The 19,731-nt window shown below is 37.4% G+C and overlaps 1 protein-coding gene across 1 annotated transcript in view; it reads right to left on the minus strand.

Annotated features, from left to right (window-relative positions):
• The window catches only part of GPC5 (glypican 5), a 1,348,699-nt gene that overhangs the window by 951,909 nt on the left and 377,059 nt on the right, over positions 1-19,731 (minus strand). The gene's annotated exons all lie outside the window — the stretch shown is intronic.

Consider the following 19,731-nt stretch of genomic DNA (forward strand, 5'->3'; position numbering starts at 1 on the left):
TATTGTGGCATTCCCCTTCCACACACATACTTGATACAGAACCCTGGTACCCACTCTTAGCTCAAACCATGAAGAGTTGGAAAGCAAGAGAGTAAGTGCATAAATAAACTTTCTAACAGCAGAGATTTCAGAAATAAAATAACGATAGTGAAATTGGAAGACTTAAGGAAAGCTATTTATGTTACTCTGAGGAATACAAATCAATAAAAGTTCATGGCTGAAAGGTTCTCATTGATTGGAACATACTGGTAGCAGAGTAATTTCAAAACTCAATGTAGGGTTTGCCAACCACACCACATTTTCTGATTGTATCCAATAAAATGTTATGACCTCGAAACAGCTATCTCTAGTAATAGTTTCTTGAATGACTTTATTTTTTATTCTAACATGACTAAGCTGAAATCGAGACATTTGAAATACTGTTTCAAAGAATTATAAAATCTTTATAAGTTAAATATTTCAAAGTTGACTTCATGAAGGCTCCTGTTGGAAAGCATTCACCATTTTAGAAGTATTGTAAAAAAATAATGCAGACAATTGCTTGATTGTATTACTCGAAATTCCTTAAATTTCCTATGAATGCAATTTTCAGAACCCTACTAACTAATTTTTTGTTACTTTTTTAGGCACATCCAGGAACCAATGGAAGCTACTGTAAATCTCTCCATGCTGCACTGGCACTTGGAAGACCAATGGGTCTTAGTGTCGGGTCAGAAAATCACTTTTCTATGAAGTGCCTTCATTTCTATGCTGCTTCAGAAAATGAGCCTTCTGCATGTGCTGGTCATAGACGTATCTGCCCAATCAACTATGACGCTTTAACTGAAAAGAGAAAGAAAACCTCTCCAAGGGGAAAAGTCTCATCTACAACAAGCAACTCCAAAGGCCAGCTTGAGGAATTAGGAACTGGATATCAAAACTTCTTAGACAAATTAGTGTTTCCAAAATTAACATTACTTTTATGATTTTATAAATATGTCCCATTAACTTGACATGCAATGGCGAGTTAACACTTATTTTGCATTCACCTCTTTGATTACACACAAGGTAGAAACATGTTGATGAAAAGCAACTTAGGTAAATAAATAATATATAAATAAACCAGCACATTAGACTGTAAGCTACATGAGAACAGAGGTTTTAGTTGTTTTGTTCAGTGCTGGTCCGACAGTAGTCATTAAATAAATGTTTGTTAATGAATGAATATATATGAAATGAAGCTCTTCCAAGCTTTACATTATGTCATAGAGGTACTTTAAATTCTGTGGGGCATTTACTTCATCCCACATCTTAAGTGTTTAAACACATTGTTCTTTTTGCAAAGCAACAGTTACCCCAATCCATTCATCAGGTCTCAGCTCAAGTATAATTTCCCTGATCGCTGAAGCCTGAATTATAAGGATTATGTACATTTATAACATCTGCCACATTTGTTACCATCATCTTTTGCTTATAAGCTTATTTATGTTTATCTCCTACAAGACTAAGCTCCAAAAGGTAGGTAGGTATCTAGCTGACATACCCTGGGCTCTGGAGAAAACCTTTCAATGTACAAAACATAATTAGTCATCATTACATGGATTGTAAATCATTAATAAGACTCAGTAAAAATTCTTCAATGTACCAATCATAATTATTAATCATTGCGTGAGACTATAAATCATTAATAAGAATATGCAAATAAGTACCAGAAGATACAAAGAAACAGACAATAAAATTTTCTTCTAGTGTTAATCTAGGATGGAAACCCATCTAAACAACATCAGTCAGATATTCTAGATATCTAGAGATACAGCTGACAAATAGAACTTGAAAAGTCAAAAATGAAAAATATGCTATGCTATTCAAATGAGGTTAGATCTAAAAAAAACCCTAGAGGGGCACTTGGGTGGCTCAGTTGGTTAAGCATCCGGCTTTTGCTCATGTCATGATCTCATGGTTTGTGGGTTCTAGCCCTGCGTTGGGCTCTGTGCTGATAGCTCAGAGCCTGGAGCCTGCTTCAGATTCTGTGTCTCCCTCTCTCTGACCCTCCCCTGCTCATGCTGTCTCTCTCTGTCTCTCAAAAATAAATAAAATACATTAAAAAAAATTTTTTAAACCCTAGAGATACCTTAGAACAAAAGGAAGAAGGGTCAAATTCTATAAAATAAAGATGAAAACATTTAGAACTCTCCACCAAAATATGAAATACTGTAATCTAGGGACAACCCTAAACTTTTAAATTCAATATGATAGGGAAGATCAGGCTTCTTTTCAACTAATACAGAAAACCTGTCATTCACAGAGGGCAACAGTAAAACCCTACAGTGGGCTTATCAACCTTGATGCTATTGACATGTGGACAAATGTTGGGGCCCAGTAGGCAATAATAACCCTCACACAATATTTTGCCTCATGGGCCGCACATGTGGCTTCTGTTCATCCTATGATTTACTTTATTTTTCTGGCTCTTTGTCTACTGTAGGGAGTGAACATAATCCTCTCCCAAAAGATTTGCTTAAGGATAAGCATCCCACCCTTGAATAATTAATGAAGGGCGTTAAGGAATGTATATCTCCTCATAGAATTCTTCAGACTTATCATATGTTTAAAACCAGACTATTATTAGGGGATTCTTCTTTTTGCAATGACTTAATGACTTAAACCTGTTACTTACTGATAAGAATGATGTCATCACCCAGGGTATATAAGACCCTGGCTATCTCAATAAACGTGTCCTTTTTTACCAACCACCATCCATGCTGTCTGTCTCGTCTGTCTTGTCTCGTTCGTCTTGTCCATCTTCTTTCTTAAGAGATATTTTCGCCGACACCAACCCCCTACTCGGGACCTTTCGACTGTGGTGCATGGGCTGGTCCCCGCAGACAAATACTGTTTGTTTGTTTTGACAACCAAAAATGGCTCCAGACATTGAAGGCTGTCACCTGAGAGATGAAATTGTGCCTGTGTTAAGGCAGATTCAACTAAGGGCCTAAAAGTTAAGAGATGTAGTGATGGTTTGGTATTTTAATGATACTAATGATATTCAGATCATATTTTAACCTTTTAAACATGTTATCTGAACAAAATAAAAGTGTTGTAATGTTCAAACTAATATTGATCTGAACAAACTCCGTTGCAAGATACAAGTTCCAGCAATAACAACACTGGCATACTGGAAGAAAGAATCAAGAGATCTGAATGCCTGATTCTCCTTTGCCTTTACTCGGTTGGACCTTTTAAATCATATCCTTGACTTTCTTCATCTTTAAATTGAAGGTATGAATTATTTGATTTCCTAGTTCCTTTTAGCTCCAATATACCATAAACATATGACACCATTTCGTGTATATTTCAGAAACAAATAAAAACAACCACTCTCTTCTTGATGCATGCATCATCATGTATCACAGCTGATATTAAACATAAAAGATTTTTACAGGTTGTGTGATTTTTAGAGTTTGCTTTGATATTAGTCTTAATAGTCTGTTGAAGATGCCTGTAATTCTATTAGAAAATGATATTTTGTTTCTTTGACTTAAGACAGTAATTATCAAACTATGCTATAGACACTCAAAAGTATATGTTAGAGGGCAGTAAGCAGTAAGTCGGGAATGCTTTATACCCCCCTCCAATGATTCAAACAGAATACAGAAGCTTTTGTCATTTTATTTATTAAGGCTCAACAAAAGAAGGTTGTTTGAACATAGAATTTGGCACTGGAAAAAACACCTATCATATCCCATCTATCCTTTTATGTGCATATATCTATATATGGCATTCATATATATTTTGTATTTGTGTGTATATATACATATATACATATTTGTGTGTATGAGTGTGTGTGTATATATATCTATATATATATAATGTTTGCAAGTGTCTCTAGAGCTATGAATCCATGTGCTATTGTCCTGAAAGTTGTGTGTTTCTGACACAGGGCTGTGTGTAGAAACCCAACAGGAGCAAATGTGTGCACTATTGCACCAAAAAAGTGTCTATTCGTGTGCAGCATGCGGGTAGAAGGGAAAGATGGAAGAGTTTCACAGTGAGTAGCATAAACTACTTTTTTTTAATTTTTTTTTTTTTTTGAGAGACAGAGAAAGACAGCACAAGCAGGGGGAGGGTCAGAGAGAGAGGGAGACACAGAATCTGAAGCAGGCTCCAGGCTCTGAGCTAGCTGTCAGCGCAGAGGCCAACGTGGGGCTCGAACCCAGGAACTGTGAGATCATGACCTTAGCTGAGGCCAGATGCTCAAACGACTGAGCCACCCAGGCACTTTTAAACTATTTCTTTTAATAAACCAAAAGTTCACTTTTACATAGCATCTCTAAAAAACAGCATCACATTTAGGCATTACTAGATTTAAGATAATAAAAAACCATAGTGAATATGATTAAGCTTTGAAAATAATCCTACTGCATAAAATTATACTTTTAGGAATATCTAGATTAACTTTTTTTAAGCTGCTTATTATACAAGGCTACTGTTACAATATCTTATAAATTATCTGCATAACAATTTACTTCCAAGTACATGAACTCAAGAACAGGAATTCTTAGGGATGCCCAGGTGGCTCAGTCAGTTAAGCATCTGACTCTTGATTTTAGCCTGGGTTCTGATCTCAACGTTTGTGGGTTCAAGCCCTGTGTCAGGATCTGTGAGGACAGAGTGGAGCCTGCTGGGGATTCTCTCTCTCCCTCTCTCTCTGTCTCTCTCTCTCTCTCTCTGCCCCTCCCCTGCTTATTCTCATTCATTCTCTTTCTCTCTTTCTCCCTCTCTCTCTCCCTAATAAATTAACTTTAAAAAAATCTTAATTGATCAATCTTTGGAAATCTCTGTAGAAGACACCTGTTGGAAATCTCTACTTCTGTGGTTTAAGGGGTTAAATACTATTGTTTTCCAAATTGGTCATCAGTGGCTCTACTTCACATATGACCCAAGTAGGACCACACCAACACACCTTCTCCTCTATCCTCTTCCTTCTCCTTTTACATTCTTTTTCTCCTTCATTTCCATTTCTTATCCCACTCTTGTTAGGCACAGCCTCTTCCAGGAAGCCTTCCTTGTAGGCAAGACAACTCCGGCATATTCCGAAGTGCACTTCTCTCTCATTGCATCCACTTCAACCCTTCTCCCTTTCTATAGGCTCCTGAAGAGGGATAAGCCCACTCATGGATTTCAGTCCTACTTTCTCCCACTGTTGTGACACAGAAGATCATCCAATAAATATTCTTTCAACTAAAATATTAAACATCTTTGCATTAGGTTCATCCAATAGACAGGCCACCCTAAAGTCTTGGGCTTCCTCTGTAATGAGATAGAATTCATTACATTTTCAAGGTGATAATAAATGTGAGATAAAACTGACATTCAAATAAAAACTGGAACTCAAATACTTGATAATTACATGAAGCAATGATATATAACAGCAACTGTTACTACTACTATGCTATAGTACTACTACTATGCTACATTACTACTATTGTTACTACCACTACTATAGAAGCCTACTTAAATACCTGAATATGCAATGTATTTTGTTCAACTAGAATGTGATCTTCAAAGTCATGGAAAGAATATAGCACCAAAAACTACATTTTCTATCACCATGCTTATTCTATAAAGAATAACTGTTTTATTAAAAAGCAGACATATGGCCATTAAAATTCATTTATTTTGAAAATAAAATGAAACTCTTTTGCCAACACACATTTTTCTTTAAAAAAATAATTTCAAAGATAACTGAACCAGGAAATCTAATTTCTAATTGTATTACCAACAAGATACAGAGAAAGTTTTTTAAATTATGAAACTATTTCTAAGTACTCCATTATCTTTTCCCATTATATTTACTAAAATATATATTTAACTAGGGATTCTTTTTTTAATTATCTTTTAATATTACTTTTTCTTCACTTTGAAATTTGGAACCAAAGCAGAGGTACTTCAGACCTTACGGAAAATGATCACCTTTCCTCTCTAAATAATAAGCTAATAATTCTCAACAACTGAAAGGAGATCCTGTCTACTTTTATGCAGTTTCTCTTTGAATAGAGTTTTTATCCTTTCAGTTGAACTATGACACACTTGTAGTAAAGGCAATAATCTGTTGTAATCAAAGCATATACACATTAAAAATGTACATCAGACCCTGTTTAACTGGCACCATAAATGGAGTCTGTTTTTATTTTGTTATTTTTCATTTTTTAAATGTTTATTTATCTAACTTAAAAGAAAGAGAGAGAGAGAGATCAAGCAGGGGAAGGGCAGAGAGAGAGGGAGACAGAAAATCCCAAGCAGGATCCACGCTGCCAGCATGGAGCCCGATGCAGGGCTCAAACCCATAAACCATGAGATCACAACCTGAACCGAAACCAAGACTCAGATGGTTAACTGACGGAACCACCCAGATGCCCCTGGAGTCCTGTTAGAGCCACTACTTAGAGTGATTGCATTTCTAATTGTCAATCACATTTTCAGATCTATTTCAACTGTACAAAATTATAATGAAGCATATATCCTCTTCTTTGAACTTGGTCTCCTAACAATTTTTGTAATTTCAGGATATATACATTTTCCCATTAATAGCATCCAGTTTTCAAAAGCCTCCTTGACTCCTATAAAGGAGAACCTTTATCTCATCCTAGACTATTTCCAAAACATTCTTTACAGCCATTGAGATTAGACTAGCCAATCTGATGAAAGGAAGTGGGAGAGGGCTTTGCAGGACAAAGAAGAGTTGACTACATTTGCAATGTTATTCAAGTGTTTAGAAAGTGTGCTTAAGGCCCTTCTCTATTTTATCTTTGGCAAAGAGCCACTTAAAAGTCAATGGGTGAGGAAAACTGGGCATACAAGTCATCTCTTTTCTCAGTGGATTTATATTTCACAAAAGATCTACATGTCCTCAAGCTGCTTCACTTACTCCAAAGTTATTATTTGAACATCACATTCAGTTTACATGTTTACATGTATCCCAAGGAGAGACTAATTTATTAAACCCATGCCTTATAAAAGAGTGAAACTTTCCATAAAACATTTATACATAACTCAAATTGTTGCAATGGGAGACTGACATGAAACTGGCCTTTAGTATATATCAAGGGTGGTATAATAATGTTTTGTTTTTCAACATAAAATATGTAATTTAGGATTATAAGTTAATTTGAGAGGTTGTGAAACGAATCTGATGATAGAATAGAATGTGATTTGCTTATATGATTTAGTAAATTACATGTGCATGTCAGAGGCAAGGCAAGGGGACGTGAAAAGGTTCTTGCAGCCATATGTGTATTTTCCTGTAATGGACGGTGAGCCCTACATACCCTTCTGTGTGGAAGGAAGAAACAGTTTCCCATATGCCTATTTAATATTGCACAAATTTCCCACTTCACTATGCCTCTTACAGCCAACAGGAAAATCATATGAAAACGGGTATAAAAGGTGATGATCAAAACTCCAGTAAGAGTATTATTTACCATGATCTGATCTTAACCATCATCCAGTAAATCCCTAGGAGGTAAGAATTATTTCCATGTTATTATCAAAAACCAGAGCTTAGAGAATTTAAATAACTCTTTGTAAATCATGCATAGTAAATTAAAACTCTTGAATTTTAACCAAGTTTTATCTCTTAAGGGAGAATAATAGCAATACATTCCAAGGGTTGTTATAAAATTAAGTTAAAAATTCAGGAAGCCTCAAACATGTTAATAATATTATTTTATACTAATACTTTGTAGTCTATTGAGGGAGTGATTCTTCTCTTCAATAAAGTCTTGTAGGTAGAACACGATTACAGGAAAAGAATAAGAAATCCTCCTTTGGTTAAGGGAAAATTGTATTTGCTCATTAAGATTTATGACTAAAACAAATCAAACTCTTACCAATTTTTATAGTTTAAAAAAATCTAAGAATTCTATGTTAAGATGTGATACTAGAACACAATAAATAAAGGAACTTTGCGCTATTTAATTTATTTTAATGTTCATTCATTTTTGAGAGAAAGCGAGAGACAGCACCCGAGCAGAGGAGGGGCAGAGAGAGAAGGAGACACAGAATCCAAAGCAGGCTGCAGACTCTGAGCTGTCAGCACAGAGCCCCATGGAGTGAGGAGGGGCAGGCGGAACTCGAACTCAGGAACTGAGGAACTGGAAAAGCATGACCTGAGCGGAAGACCAACGCCCAATCTACTGAGCCACCCAGGCACCCAGAACTTCACAGGCCCAGAGACCCGGGCGCAGCTGAAATGAGCTTCACATCATTGCCATTGAGTGTGATGCCGGCGCTAGCATTGAAGGTGGACGAGTGGCTATTGCTCATAAAGTCCATGGAGACAACCCGGGTGTTGGAATTTTAGGATTAAGTGCAGGTCGTGGAGCAAGGATCTCCAGGAGCCCAGGCTCCGACCCTTAGGCACACTGGCCATCCATTCTTCAACAACATCTGGTGGGGGGGCCCTGCTGTGGCCAGGATCTGGGGATGGTATGGGGAAGGCACACTGGGGCTTTGCCTGCGTTTGGGGCTGTGGGAGGTGTGGGGGAGGGCTGCCAGAGGATTAAGATGGAAGCACCCTGATGCTGCACCAGTAAACATCACTTCCTGGTCAGGACGCAGGCACTCAGAGCCACCCAGCACACAGGCCTCTCTGATGGGATGTGGTGAGGCTGGGTCTTGGATGTCTAGGGCAGTCTGGTCAACTCGGGCACTCAGCAGTGCCTCAGGTGGAAAGAGCTAAAGCACAGAGACCTTGAGGGCGTGGCCTTCCTGTGGAGTAAGGCCACATAGGATGGTGTTCAGAAGCAATGCGGGAAAGGGCGCCTGGGGGGCTCAGTCAGCTAAGGTCCGACTTCAGTCAGGTCATGATCTCACAGTTCACGGGTTGGAGCCCTGCATTAGGCTCTATGTTGACAGCTCAAGGCCTGGAACCTGATTCGGAGCCTGTGTCTCCCTCTCTTTTTCCCTTCCTCTGCTCACACTCTGTCTGTCTTTCAAAAATAAAGAAACGTCAAAAAAATAAAAAATAAGTGTGGGGCAGGGAGAGGATAAAAATGAAGAAACAAAAGAACCTCAACAGCCAAACGTAAGAGGTATTAATTGGTATATCATAAAAATGGTATCTATGAATTTATTACTAACACTCTTTTGTGTAGATGATCACTGTATTTTGTCAGAGCCATACTGAAATAATAACCTTGTATCATGCTTGACTTTATGAGTAAATCCTGTGTTCTTCAAATCTTCTCCCCAGAGATGATTACACCTTTTTCCAATATTAGAGGCAGGGGCTTCAAGAAAAATATCATTGATTTTTTTTTCTCACTAAAGTTAAACTGAAATCCACAAAGCAATCAAAGTTATTCCAAAGCAGAAAGAATTGTTACATTTTTAGGACTTTTGTAAACCAGTTGAGGTCACAGCGGTAGCTTGAAATCAGCCATAGTGAGAGTATTTACACCTCTTATTACAGAAGTGGCAAATACTGCAAATTAGGGCTTTTAAATTCTTCCCCAGAGAGAGAGTTATTAAAAATTTACCAGCACACCACAGTTTTAAACCCACCTTTTCTATTAAGAAAACGTGATACAAATAGCATGATAAAACATGATACAAGTAACAATCTCCACAAAATTTTGATATTACCAGGGCCCTCTATTGATAAGAAGTTAACTACCTATTAAAGGAACTTTGACTTTCCGAGAATAAACGTTTCATGCCAATATTGGTTAAAATTCATTTTTGCTCTTATAAAAACCATGTTCCTTTTCTCCCTAGTTTCTCCCTAGTTACTCCACATCTCTCAAATTTCCCCTTCTGCTTCGCATCCCCTTGATTTCACTCCTCAGACCACTATAGTCTAGCATCTGTATCCGCAATTCAATGAGACAACTCTCTTAAAGATTGTAAAGACATTGTGTCCACCGCCCCACAAGTCATTGATCAGGTGGGTGAGCCAAAGGCCTTCCCTAGCTGCCGGGGGCTCACGTGGATGCCCTTTACTGGGTGAATGCCCTTGGCTGAAGGAAACTTCCTTCCTGGAGGTTTATGGTTACAGTGACTCTGGCTACTTCAGGGTTGACCCATAGCCAGTGACTGACTGGTGTAGAGCTGAAACAGTCCAGGCCATTTGCCTCAAGACTCTGATGCAATTCATACTCTAGGGTTCCTTCTGGAATCGGACTGAAGCTAGACTCCATCTGAGTGTCTTCCCCTGCTCTCGTGCCCTGTCATGATGTCCTGATAACATCAGATGTGTCTCTCTGAGCCGGCCACTCAGCCACTACCCTGTGACCCACAGAGTCACTCCGGCTGTTTTTCTAAAAATGTGTTATGACCATAATTTCTCTGTTTAAGAACTTTACAGAGCTCTACATTTTGTTTTTGTAAGTGATTTCGCCATTTGCTTTAAAACAATATCCAAAGACCATCACAAGTTAAAGAAAAGTATCATTTTGTCCCATTCTCTGCTAACTTTCATCAGAAAACCTGTGGTCCTCTAATACAAGTCTGTTTGCCATTTCAAAAACACAAGACATATCTGCACATTTCAGTGGAGGTTTTCATATCCCTCTCTCTTCCCACAATGTCCTTACCCCTTTACATAATGTCCTATGTGACTCCTTCCATGGCTAACTTGCAGTGACTCAGGTTTTATGTATCATTTCAGTCAATGCATTCTCCCTTCTGCATGAGCCCATCATAAATTTTTATATATTATTACAGTTGGATATTTTGGCTTATTTGCAGTTTTCTGTAGATGTTTGTCCTTCCTAGCATGTTGACTATAAATACCCAGAAGGATGAAGATGACTAATAATCACTTTTTATGTTTCTTCTGGTGTATAGCAAAGGGCTTTACACAAAACAGTTGTTCAGTAAATGTTGGAATTTAAAACTAAAATTATGAACTGCATGGTCTACCAACAATCATGACTACAGTAGACTTATTTTTCCTATTCAAATAAAACCTTAAAAAATGAAAAGAAATAGGACAAAGTAAAGCAGTCATTGAAATGCTGCCAAACAGGGGTCCCTGGCTCAGTCAGTTCAGTGTCCAACTTTGGCTCAGGTCATGATCTAATGGTTTGTGAGTGGGAGCCCCATGGTGGACTTGTTGCTGACAGCTCAGAGCCTGGAGCCTGCTTCGGATTTTGTGTCTTCCTCTCTCTCTGCCCTCCCCCACTTGCACTCTCTCTCACTCTTTCTCCCTCTCCCTGTCTCTCTCTCTAATTAAAACATTTTGAAAAAAAAAAAAATACTGCCAAACAAAATAACATGGCTAGTAATACAAAAACATTGACACAAGATAATACAATTCACGTGTTATTCTACTTTCCTGTAAAAGTCATTGGTGGAGTCCATTTACCCAGCTAATAAAATGAATCAAAATGCATCCTGAAAGATAAGTAGAATTTTAAAGCTCATCAATATATCATCAGTTTTCATATCAACCTCAGCTCAGATACTTTGAAATTCTGAGCAACATAAATAAAAATAAAGTATAGGTTGCCACTGAGAATATAAAATAAATATCATTCCTATGAGTCATAGTTGCCTCATGAGTTTTCTTTAAACAAAACAGCATTCACAATCGACAGTGATATAACGTAAATCTTGGAATTTTTAAACAGTTAAGACAAAAATAAACAATAAAATGTTTCTACCATTCCAATCTTTACTTCCTCTTTATTTCCTTTATACCACCAACCAGATAAATATTAAATGGATTCCTTATTGTTAAATATGTTCACATTCCTTTGCTCTAAACTCAAACATTTCTAAACTAGAGAAGAAACCCTTTTTGAATATTAGAATGTGACCTGATTCTTAAAGGCTTGAAGATGTATAGCATGCAAGAAATCAAAATGTGGGAAAATCCTTGCACTATAAATAAGGGCGAGTTCACACAAAATGAAAGGATGGAATCAAAGTTCAAACTATTCCTTCAAAATGGTTCATCTTCCCTAGCAAACTGAAACTTCTACTGTGCGGTAAAGACAATGAATCACTAAGTCCAATGAACACGAGAATATCCCCAAAAGAAACTGATTGCATCTTGACAAATTGAATAGAACCTCAGTTTCCCCGTGTGTTCAAAAAGTCATTGGTTTCAATTGTCCATTGTATTTATATTTGCTCTACTTGAGACAGTCCATTGTCTATCGTTCCTTTGTTCCTTCCTTCCTTCCTTCCTCCCTCTATTTGGTTTCCCAAGCGACTCTAAATTACCAGTATAAACTCAATGCTTTTTTTTGGTTATTTCTGCCAAGGGTAAATACCATTAGTGTTATGCAGTGGCCCCCTGGTTAAAGCTGACTCCTTCTACAGTGATAAAATTTCTATCCATAACCTGTAAGTAGGGCCAAATAATTTAGATGATATACACAGCATTTAGCACAGTATATTACTTTGAAAAACAGATGCATTTTTTATGTAAAATGCTACTGAGGTACTCACTTAAATGTAACCATTCAATTTTCTACCTCCAGCCCAAAAGCCCTCTCTGCTGGCATAGGTATTTTTCTTTATCTAGCACGCCTGATGTCGCGAGCTACCTTCTCACTCCATATTCTGCAAGACATGCTCAGAGCCGCTTCCCATTCAATTTATGACATGATTCATTGAATGCTACAGCCTACTTGAGGATTTTTTAATATTTTCCAGCCCTGCAGTAGAAATCCATTTTTCCGATAAGAAATGTAGTGATGACCCTGTCAGCTAAGTATCCTAATTCATCTGTCTATGTGAAAAAGCTCTTCCCTCCAGGCTCCTTCGGAATTCATATATGAATTGTTCCGTATGTATTAACATCTGTGGAGAGACCAGCTTTCATACTTCTTTAAAAATAAAAAATACATATATTTTACAATTCCAGAAGAAGTAGATAATAATCAATTCAAAATATTATGCTCACATTTTTCTGGTTCTCAGGGATTTATCTACAGTTATGACATGAAAGAATTTATTAAAGAGTGTGTACTCCCAGAGCATTAAAAATGAGGCACATTTCTCTGGACTCACATTATGCAGTTACCAGTGGAAAATTTCCCAACCAATATAATATTTACTCTTAATTCAGAAATATACACCAGCTGTTTAAAATTAATATTTTACAGTTAATTAACAATTAAATCGATACTTGAATATTGGTCAAAGTTAAAAATGCATCTAGATATGCTTTTATGAAAATAAGAACCTATAAATCATTATGTGACTAGCATAGGAATTATAAAAATTAAGTAAAATTCTTCCAGCTGTGTATAGAGGATGTTGTGAATTGAAAACATACTTTAAATACGAAATCACATGGTCAAATGTAATGAACTTCAAGGGAGGAAAATAGATGAAGTCAGTTTCCCACATTTTGTCTCACATTTTGTTTATATCATATACCTATCTGTTTTATTCTCAGGAGGTTTTTTTGAAAGGGTTTTCTGACCGACAGCAAGTTTCGTTATATCCTGAAAACCTTAATACAGTTTTCCCAGGATTTATAGCCAGCAGTGGACACTGACAGCCGCACCTTTCCTAACGTGGTTTAACTAGCCTGCTCCAATATCCACGCACACGTTCACTCACTCAGCCGTGAGTATCTTCTGTGTGCAATGCATTGAGTTAGATGTCAGATGATACAAATGGCTGCCAAATGTAAAGATGAATAAGACAAACACTCCTTTCTCAAGACTCCTAAAATCTACTAAGGGAGTGACAGGTAACTATAGTGCTAATACAAAATATAGTATCTAATTAATAAAAGGGAGAATAAATTTTAAAAACTTGAGAAACACTTCAGGAAAGAGCTGCCATTGAGCTGAGTCCGGGCCAGGAGAAACGACTTCCTGTGACATTCCTAGCTCAATGGTTTGAACTGCTGCGGAAAGACACGTATGTGTATAGCAGCTCTCAGGGGTCATGAATAATTCACTCCTGCTAGCACATAGGGAAAGAAGTATCTAGAAGGAGAGACATTAGAAACAAGTTCCACACCAACTGATAGAGGGCCTTCGTTACCGTCACCTCTAAATTAGACTTTATTCATTATCACTGAGTTGTGTGTAACTTGTTTCAGTAAATTCTGAGACCCTCCTGATAAAACTCAATGTATACAATTTCAAAACAAATCGTTGCTAACCATTTGTGATGACTTATGATTCTCCTCTCTCCTAACCCATCACAACAGGCAGGGTTAAGAAACTGGCAGAATTTTTAAGTCTCTAGGCAACAAAACATACACAATTTTGGTACAGATTCCAAAACCATGGGCTGAAATAATTGTGTATCCATACATTTCTGAAGCTCTCATTTCAGCCCAGACCAGCACAACAGACTAACGTACATGCCTTATTTTCTAAACAGAGAAGCTAGACTTCCTCCCAAAGCGGTACATGAAGGATGAAAGGTTGCTTGAACCAGCCTATTTCTGCTTTAGTCAGCGAACTCTTTCCAAAAAAAAAGTCACTTGATAATATTTAGGAAATTTCATTAACTTTCAATCATATGTAAACAAAAAGGGAGCAATCCCCGAGCATTTCTGTCCTTTCTATCCAAAGAGCTAGAAAGTAATAATGTTTGGTACAGATATGGATGCAAAAAAATGGGTTTTCATGATTGCCAGTAGGGGAGAAAATTGCTAGAACCTTTTGGAAAATCATGTATTAAAATATCAAAAGTCCAAGCAATATAAATGTAAATATAAAATTTGAGCAATTTCTATAAAAATTCCAGTATATGTATATAAAGATGTATACTTTTATTGATTGCACATTGTCTATAGGAGAAAAAATTAAGTTAAATTAATGTCCATGTGGACAGAAATGACTGAATCCGTTTGGCACAAGCATGTTACTGAGTATTGTGCAATAACTAAAAAGTACAAGTAGATGTTTTGCATATCAGCCACTGGAAAGACCACTACATGATGATGAGTATGAGAAATCAGAGTTTAATATGGGTAGTACATAGAATAACCACATTTTCATAAGTATTATTACTGATAATAAGTTTGTGAGTGGATATGTATACGGAGGCATGGAAAACATGGTGAAGTATTATATTTCTTGCTATTAGCATGATTGCTCTTAAGATACATTTTTAAAAAATTTTTTTTTGTTTTATTTATTTTTGATACTGAGAGAGACAGAGCATGAGAGGGGGAGGGGCAGAGAGAGAGGGTGACACAGAACCAGAAGCAGGCTCCAGGCTCTGAGCTGGCTGTCAGCACAGAACCCACGAACGTGAGATCTGACCTGAGCCGAAGCCGGAGGCTTAACCGACTGAGCCACCCAGGCGCCCCAAGATACATTTTTAAAAATTAAGTGAACAAAATACATAACAGCACTCTCTCCCTAGGTTGAAATCTATTCAAATGATAAGAGGTCTATGGAAAGAGCAGGTAGCTTACATTATTGACAGAAACTGTTTGCTATTCTCCTCAAGTTTCTTGACTCACAGTGACGACAATGTCTCCTAATTTATGGAGAAATTGCTGGCCTGATGAAATTCTTCATCTTACTACTTCCCAGTGTAACAACTGTCCATATTCATTTCCAGGCTTTTCTTCCATTCCAGAGAACTGTCTTATCTCCGCCCTAAGCTAATGTCTACTTCTACGTACCCTGGATTCTCCTCTCACGCCATCTCTTCCTCATTTCAACATTTACATCTCTATAAATAGGCATACATTCTTTCTTTTCTTAAAAATAAGTCAAAGAAAAAAAACCAACCTCCTTTGACCTAATTTACCTCTCTGGCATGTTATTAAGATTATTTATTTTGAAGAGGTCACCCCGCTGGACCTGGGATATTGGAGACTCTCTACCTCCTCCTCATTCTTACAATGTATGTTCTTCTTGCCTTCTCTACTCCCAAGATCTGCCCCACGGACACAGCCTTGATATGTAAGTGTGTTGGCGAGGCCATCTGAATCGGTACATGACTAAACCCAGTTAAGGCCTCTACACAACTTAAAAGATTCTGGTGGGTGGAAATGCTCAAGACAAGCTTCATAAATAAGTTTGTTGATTAAGCTGCCACCTACCATTCTGGAGTGGTCTGCCTCTTTCTTCGGTCTCTACCCTCTGTGTACAGAGGCTAGCTTCAGATTACACCCAGGAAGCTTCCCCAAGGAGGTTGCAAACCAACAGTATACCATCTATCATACAAGAGCCTACAGCAGGTCCTGAGGTCCCCACTGAACTAAGAGTTCCTTTTTGTTATTGGATTCTGGGTCAGTCACTCAATTCCTGCAAACTGTCCAGGGAAGGTAGGATGGCAGGGGCATTAGGGAATTTGGGCAGTGGCTATCTACCACATTTTCCATTGTTATTAATCCTCAAATTCGAAAGTTAAAATTTCAAAATCTTGACAAGGACAGGTATTCCATTGCATTTTAGATGTATCTAACCCTATTTACCCTCCCTTCTCTTTTCTCTCAAAGAAAAATCCTTAAAATAAACTATTTGTTAAACTCCTATTGGAGCACCTGGGTGGCTTAGTAGCTTAAGCATCTGACTTCAGCTCAGGTCATGATCTCACAGTTTGTGGGTTCGAGCCCCACATCAGGCTGTGCTGACAGCTCAGAACCTGGAGCCTGCTTCGGATTCTGTCTCCCTCTCTTTCTGCCCTTCCCCCCATTCATGCTCTGTTTCTCTCTGTATCAATAACAAACATAAAAAAATTTTTTTAAACTCCTATTTATCACCACTACAGACCTATGAGAACGGCCGGGGTCTAGAACACTGCTCAGTGCTGGGTAGGATGGGGAAGAACAGGAACACACACATTGCTGGTGGGAATGCAAAATGGTATCACCACGTTAGTAGACAGTTTGGCAGTTTCTTACAAAACTCAACATACTCATCATATGATCTAGCAATTGCACTCCTTAGTATGTACCCAAAGTAGTTGGGAGCATGTCCACACAAAAACCTATACGAGAGTGTGGATAACACCTTTATTCATAACTGCCAAAACTTGGAAGCAACCAAGATATCCTTCATTAGGTGAATGGATAAATGAACTATGGTGCATATCAACAAGGGAATATCATTCAATCCTGAAGAAAAATGAACTATCTATCCATGAAAAGACATGGAGGAAACTTAAACACACACTACTAAGTGAAAGAATATGAAGACTACATACTGTATGATTACAGCTCTAGGAAATTTTGGAAAAGGTTTAAGAAAAAGCATGGACACAGTAAAAAGATCAATGGTTGCCAGAGATTGAGGGGCTTGGGAGTTAAAGGGTGAGTAGGCAGAGCACAGAACTTTTAGGGCAGTGAAACTATTGCATATGATCCTGTTATGGTGGCTTGATGTCATTACACACTTGTCTAAATCCAGAGAATGTACAATACCAAGAATGAGCCTATGGTAAACTGCAGACTTGCGGTGATTATAATGTGTGAATATAAGTTCATCAATTATATAAATGTGCCACTTTGGCAGGGGGTATTGATAATGGGGGAGGCTCTGCCTGTGTATGGTGGGGGACTAGATGGGAAGTCTCTTTATCTTGTTCTTAATTTTGCTGTGAACCTAAAACCTTTCTTTAATGAAAGGTCCTTTTAAAAAAAAGCATATTTATCCTTCATTTCTTGACTATCCCGTTTAATCCACAGTTCATTTAAATGGTTCTCTTTTGTAGCCTCCACTGATCTTCTAATTGCCAAGACTAGACAACACTCTTAAATATGTCTGATAATTGGCCACTCTGCTCCATTGTCACCTCACCGTTGAATGTGTCCTGTGTTAGTTTCAGCACATTATTCTCCCGGGCTCCTCTGCTACATCTCCTGCTGCTCTGCTTTGGTGATTCAGAGGTCACATCCTCAGCTCTCTAGATGTCTGATTCCAAACACTCTCCCAGGGTGACCTCATCCATGTCATTTTTCACTTACCATCATGACATCCAAATTCATAGTTTTGTCTCTCATTTCTCTCTAGAGATTCAGACTCATAATCTCTGAGCGCCTGCTCATCTTATTAGAGCCAGCTTCCACTTTGCAGCAGAGGTGATTCTACTTCCGAGTGCAATGAGTGTGCCATAATAATCGTCTAACCACACAAAGGCATTAATATGGAAGTCTGTGTAACAGAGTTAGACAGGTGCAAAAACTAAATGACAGCACAAGTTGCACAGAACGTACCGAACACAACTCAATGTGGAGTTCCACAGCTAAGGTAGGCTGCAGAGCCAAAAGACTGTTGGTTCGGGTCTCTTTGGGATCACTGACTTGGGATTTTGTTTCTTTCCCTCCTTTTTTGTTAATTTAATGTTTCCCCTGTGGCCTAAAAGGCTAATGAAGCTTCAAAAGTTCCTGCCGTGGCCCCAGACTGTAACTTATGCAGAAAGAAGCTGGATCATTAAGCTAAAGGTCTCTGGATGAGCATCTTCCCTAACAAGCGTAAAGGTGATCTTGACCCTTACTGTCATTCAGGGAATAACTTTCCTAATTCCCAATAACAGAACCATAATTGAGCCTTGCACATGAAAGGCAATCAGATCAAAAGTTTTTGGTTAATTTGGCTTTCCCATAGAATGGGATCTTGACAAGGTTCTCTTAAAATAGGGATTTCTAATAAATAGTAAGTTAGACATTCATTCAATCTCTTAGAAATTTGTGGCAGATGCGAAAAATTTACAAAAGTTTTAGTTTACCCCAGGAGTAAGAGAAATACATGTATTTTATTTTAAATGTCAAATTATACTGTTTTAATTTCTGATATAAGAATTGTTAAAACCTTCAATTATTCAAAACCTGCAAACTATTCAATTTGGCAAGATGTTTTCCAAAGTATTCCAGAAAACCAAGCAATCTAACTGGCATATATTATGGAAAAATATTCCTTTATTTTGAACATAATAAAAATATTTGGGATAGAAATAAAATGGTTTGAATATGAATATTTTTTCCAGTCAGTAAAAATCTATCACTTGGCATCAAACTAAGAATTCTAAAGAATGTGAACGTAAATATTGTGGCATAGCGACAAAAAAGAGTATTTTTTAAAAACATAAAACAAACCTCAAGATACATCCTGGATGCTATTTTAAAGAGCATTAAAATTTAAGATTAAGTTAGCATTTGTGTTATAAAATAAATTAAGGATTAAGAAGCAGCCATGTTTTTATAAACGTATTTGTGGTAAAAAAAAGAAATAAGTTGTCAATTGCTCTGTATTAATTTATAATTGAAACCAGTTAATGATAATAAGAAACGCTTTATTTTGGGCAGAATATATTTATGTATATATGGCCAGAAGTAAATACGCAGTGGCACCAAAACTTAATATATGTCCTTGTTTCAGAAAGCAAGAAATTATCCTATACTACTGATGAAGAAAGTGTTCATAAATTTAATGTAAAGCAGTAGTTTTAAACTGAAAAGTTTAAATGACAAGGAGTGAAGGCCAGCCATATAAAATGTTGTGATGTTTCCTGAGAAACAATTACTTGGACAGGGTGTAACAGTATCAGTCTCTTGCATAGTAATACCAATGTTAATAATAACATGAACCTCCTGTATAAAAATATCACTCACTATTCAATATTTTCTAACTACACTAAAAGAGTATTTACTATCAACATTTTCCTAATGAGCACATAGTAACATTCAATATTTAAGTACATTCTTAGCAATTAGTATTTTCTTCCATCTGGCTTCCTCCCCATCACACCACCACCGCTTCACATGCATGTGTTGTAATCTTTAAAGAAACTACAAAGCTGTATAATCACAGTAGG

This window comes from Suricata suricatta, chromosome 4, assembly GCF_006229205.1.
Source record: "Suricata suricatta isolate VVHF042 chromosome 4, meerkat_22Aug2017_6uvM2_HiC, whole genome shotgun sequence".
Taxonomy (NCBI): domain Eukaryota; kingdom Metazoa; phylum Chordata; class Mammalia; order Carnivora; family Herpestidae; genus Suricata; species Suricata suricatta.